Source organism: Otolemur garnettii, unplaced genomic scaffold, assembly GCF_000181295.1.
Source record: "Otolemur garnettii isolate 467f Iridium unplaced genomic scaffold, OtoGar3 scaffold00007, whole genome shotgun sequence".
Lineage (NCBI taxonomy): Eukaryota > Metazoa > Chordata > Mammalia > Primates > Galagidae > Otolemur > Otolemur garnettii.
The window spans coordinates 5,815,678-5,821,251 of NW_003852402.1; positions in this window are offsets into that span (position 1 = coordinate 5,815,678).

Below are 5,574 nucleotides of genomic sequence, written 5' to 3' on the forward strand. Positions count from 1 at the left end.
AGACAGAGTCTCACTTTACTGCCCCTGTGGTGTCATAGCTCAGAGCAACATCAAATAATCTCTTGGGCTCAAGTGATTCTCTTGCGTCAGCCACCCAGGTAGCTATAACTACAGGTGCCATCCATGGGAAAATTGTCTTCCACGAAAGCAGGCCCTGATGCCAAAAAGCTTGGGGACCACTGCATTGGTTGTAGCTTTTCTGGTCATTTTTCTAACATATATATGTACATTTTTTTTTGTTATTATCATCCTAAGTGTGTGTCTCACAAAATTGGGATCACTGTAAATATAGTTTTGTATCCTGCTTCATTCTCTTAACATTTTGTCAGCATTTTCTCATGTCTCCAAAAATATAGATATGTACACTTCACTTAAAAATATACAGTTGACCCGTGAACAACATGGGGATTAGGGGTACTGCCTTTCCACTGTCAAAAACCCATGGATAGGACGGTGCCTGTGGCTCAAGGAGTAGGCTACCGGCCCCATATGCCAGAGGTGGTGGGTTCAAACCCAGTCCTGCCCCTCCCAAAAAAACCCCATGGGCCAGGTACAGGGGTTTATACATGTAATCCTCAAACTCTGGGAGGCTGAGCTCAGGAGTTCGAGACCCTATCTCTACTAAAAATAGAAAAACTAGCTCGGCATTGTGGCAGGTACCTGCAGTCCCAGCTATTTGGAATGCTGAGGCAAGAGGATCACTTGAGCCCAAGAGTTTGAGGGTGCTGTAAGCTATGATGCTACTGCACTGTAGCCTGGGGGATAAAGCTCAGTCTCAAAAAAAAAAAAAAATCCACTGATAACTTTTGACTCCTCCAAAACTTAGCTACTATCAGCCTACTGCTAACTAGAAGCTTAACCAATAACATATTTTGTAGAGACAGGGTCACACTGTTGCCAGCCTAGTCTTGAACTCTTACTCTCAAACAATGGATCCTCCCACCTCAGCCTCCCAAAGTGTTGGGATTATCTGGATGAGAAAATATATTTACTATTCATTAAGTGGAAGTGGACCAGTATAAAGGTCTTCATCCTCATTGTATTCATGTAGCCTTTTGAGATTGTCATTAGAAGTTCAGGTGTAGAGATGGGGTCAGGGTCCACAAGAAGGAGAGGCAGCCAGTCCAGGGATAAGGAAAGGGTTTATTTAGAAAAAAAAGAGAGAGTGGAGCCTGACCAGGAGTCAGCTGGATCCCACACAGTTGCAAAAGGCTTTTATTAGCCTTATCAGTATAGCTGGAGTGGGGAAGTGACTGGAGTTTTCTTCTGAAAGAGGTTGCCCCGGGCTCACTTCTAGTGCTGGTCAAGATTATGGGTGTATCCCTAGTGCCCTCCAGGATATGGATAGGATGTTGCCAGGAACTCTAGCCTTGAAGCACTCCAGGAGTCTGGGGGAGGGAATTGCTTGCTTTGTCTTTCTCTTTTTTTTTAAGAGACAGTCTCATTTTGTTGCCCTCAGTAGAGTGCTGTGGCGTCACAGCTCATAGCCACCTCTAACTCCTGGGCTTAGGCGATTCTCTTGCCTCAGCCTCCCAAGTAGCTGGAACCACAGGCAGCAGTTTGGCCGGGGCCAGGTTTGAACCTGCCACCGTCGGTATAAGGGGCCAGTGCCCTACTCACTGAGGCACAGGCACTGCCCATGCTTGCTTTTTCTAATACGGCTGTACTTTTGTCATGGTTATGAAAATTTCCTTTCCCACATTTTCTTCTTTACTTTGCACAACTTTTTTGCGATTTGTCCATGTGGTTTCATCTGTCTGTATTTTGTAAGCAGTTTCCATTGAACTCACCTTTTTCCAGTTTTTGACAATTACAAATAAATCTATTATATACATTCAAGTACAGTTTTTTTTTTTTTTTTGAGACAGAGCCTCAAGCTATCCCCCTGGGTAGAGTGCCATGGCATTACAGCTCACAGCAACCTCCAACTCCTGGGCTCAAGTGAGTCTCCTGCCTCCGCCTCCCAAGTAGCTGGGACCACAGGCGCCCGCCACAACGCCTGGCTATTTTTTGGTTGCAGCCGTCGTTGTTTGGCGGGTCTGGGCTGGGGATTCGAACCCGCCACCTTAGGTGTACATGGCTGGCGCCTTAGCTGGTTGAGCTATAGGCGCCGAGCCTCAAGTACAGTTTTTTGTGTAAACATAAATTTTCATTTCATTTTCCAATTGTGTTTGCTACAGTAATGAAGATTGTGAACTAAAAATCTTAATGCCCCCCCCAGCAGCTGACTGACTAGACCCCTTCTTGGTTAAGAGGATCCCCTAAAACTGAGTTGCTAGCCATGAGAAAGGAGTTCAGACATGCCTCATCATGCCCCCTCCCTTCTTAGTGACGTCCATTGTAACTTATTAACAGGCGTAGGGCTATGCAAGATGCACCTGCAGGTCCTCAATATACACAACAAACCACTGGACTCTGGGCATGTGTCAGTAGTTTGCCTCTGATTTTCACAGACCCTTATCTTAACCCAAACATTCCTTTTCGATGACTCTTGGTCTTTTAGACATAGCCTAACTCTTTCAGCCAACTGTCAGTTAAAAGATCTTTAAACACTACCTATAACCTATAAGACCCCCTACTCCTAAGCCCTGCTTTGAAATGTCCCACTTTTGGGGACAAGCCAATGTATGCCTTTCATGTATTGATCTATGACTTTACCTGTAATTCCTGTATCTCTGAAATGTATAAAACCAAACTGTAGCCTCACCACAGTGTGTCCACTTACTCAAGGGTTCTTGGGTGTGACTCTAGGCCATGGCCCTCTAATCTGCGACAAAATAAAACTCTTTAAACTATTTTATAGTCTGTGGCTTCTATTCCATTGTAAAGCTATTCCAAACCATTTATTCCATTAAAGGAGATAATGGTATCAGCTTCAGTTGCTATTTTTTTAAATCAATAAATAATTTAAATATTATGCCTTTCACCTTTGACAAGGCAGTGTTTGTGAATTTTCAAGTGTGCACTGCCTGAGCTTATAGGAGTGGTGAAAAATAGATGAGGCTACTCTTGATTCCATGAGTTCACTTTCTAATACATCTGACCTATACAGAAATAACATGTCTAAGAGACAGCATTCATTGCTTTCTGTCAGCACTAACCAAAGTCCACTGGTGTTGTTCTTCGGGGGCAAGGGACAGGATCTGTGCTTATTCTCACTTTGTGATTCATCGCATGACCGTCTACGCATGTTGAGTTTTCCTTAGGGTGGCATTTGGCTTTCAGCAAGTTCCTATTGATCTGTGAATGTAAATAAAGTAAATACTGTTTCATTTGGCCATGGCTCTTCCAGGATCTCTTCATAAAAGATAAATAGCACAGAGAGTTTTTCAGACAATAATGCAGACCTACCTGTTGGCTGATCTTTCCTTTTTTTCTGCATTCTGTCATTCTCACTATTTTTTTGCTCCTTTTGGTAGACCCTCATTTTCTTACTAATCCAGGCTAGAAATGAGGAGTTAGGATTCTAGTTTTAAGATAAAGCTTCATATCTTCCCTATCAGAGGGATAAAACTTTAGCAATAAGTTTTTTTTTTTTTTTTTTTTTTGAGAGACACTCCAGCTGTCCCCCTGGGTAGAGTGTTGTGGCATTACAGCTCACAGCAACCTCCAACTCCTGGGCTCAAGCGAGTCTCCTGCCTCCGTCTCCCAAGTAGCTGGGACCACAGAAGCCCGCCACAACGCCCGGCTATTTTTTGGTTGCAGCCGTCATTGGCGGGTCCGGGCTGGGGATTTGAACCCGCCACCTTAGGTGTACGTGGCTGGCGCCTTAGCCGGTTGAGCTATAGGCGCCGAGCCAGCAATAAGTTTTAATAAAGTTTGAGGGCGGCACCTGTGGCTCAAAGGGGTAGGGCACCAGTCCCATATGCTGGAGGTGGCGGGTTCAAACCCAGCCCCGGCCAAAAACTGAAAAAAAAAAATAAGTTTTAATAAAGTTTGATACCTATTAGAATGCAATTACTCCACAAGAGGGGCAATACTTACTAGTCATTAAAATAGGTCCTTCTCTAAAAACATCTTTAGCTCAGTGGTTCTCAACCTTCCTAATGCCACAGCCCTTTAATACAGTTCCTGTGGGTCACAACCTACAGGTTGAGAACCACTGCTTTAGCTCCTCAAGAAAGTGAACCTCTCTTTGAGCTCTGAATCTCAGTACAGTCCCTTATCACAATATGCAATATGTAGTTGCATGCAGTTTCTCCCACAAGGAATCTCCAGAATGTCATTTAAATGAAATGATACAGCATGCAGACTCTTGCAAATGGCTTCTTTCATGTAGAATAATCCTTTTGAGATTCATTCATGTTACTGTTTCTATCAGGTTTCTTTTTATTGCTGAGTGGTACTTTATTGTATAAAAATAGTCATCCCTCAGAGTTAGGCTCAGTCATCCTATTTCAGTATAGTAGGGAGAATGGTTCCAGGAATTCCCTTGGATACCAAAATCTACAGATGTTCAAGTACCTGATATAAAATGATTCAGTATTTGCATATAAGCTATGCACATCTCCCATGGGCTTCAAATCATCTCTAGATTACTTATGTAATATAATACAGATGCGATGTAAATAGCCCCAAACAACTATATTGTTTAGGGAATAATGACCCAAAAGAAGTCTATATAGTACAGGCACAATTTAAAAAAAGATATCTTTTATCTGTAGTTGGTGGAATCCGTGGATGCAGAACTCACTGATACAGAGAGCCGCCTGTGTACTAAAATGTGTTTGCTCTTTACTAATTGATGGACATTGAGTTGTTTCCAGTTTGGGGCAATGTATTCAGAGTCCCAGCTACTGAGGAGGCTGAGGCAGGAGGATTACTTGACCCTAGGAGTTTGAGGTTGCTGTAAACTAGGTTGAGGTCTCTGCACTCTAGCCTGGGCAACAGAGTGAGACTGACTCAAAAAAAAAAAAAAAATGTCCAGTTGCTTCATATCCTCACTAACAGTTAGTTGGTGTTGCCAGTTTTTGAAATTTTAGCCATCCTAACAGGTGTATAATGGTATCTCATCATGGTTCTAATTCAAATTTCCATCACGACCAATGATATTGATTATTTTTCATGTGATGACTTAACCACAGTTTGCAGTTTCTCTGAACTTCTGGGATCTGTGGTTTTATAACTTTCATTTGTTTGGGCAAATTCTCTACCATTACCATGTCTTCAAATACATTTTTTTCTGCCCCATTCTCTGTTTTCTCCTTCTGGGCTATAATGAAATGTCTGCTATTGTCTCATAGTTCTGACATGTTATTTCTATTGTTTCATTCATTTTTTTCTTCATCTTTTTGTTTCACTCTGGGAATTTCTATTGACTTATTACCATCTTTCTCAGTTGTGTCAAGTCTACTTATGAGGCATTAAAGGAATTCTTCATCTTTGAAGAATCTCCATCTACTGTGGAGATTTTCTTGCTGTTTGTTTCTAGTATTTCTATTTGATCCTTTCTTAGAGTTTACATCTCTCTGCTGAAATTCTCCATCCTATTCTATATGTTGCCTACATTTTCACGAGCTCCTTTAGTATAATAATAATAGTTATTTTAAAGCATTTCTCTGTAGTTCCAACATC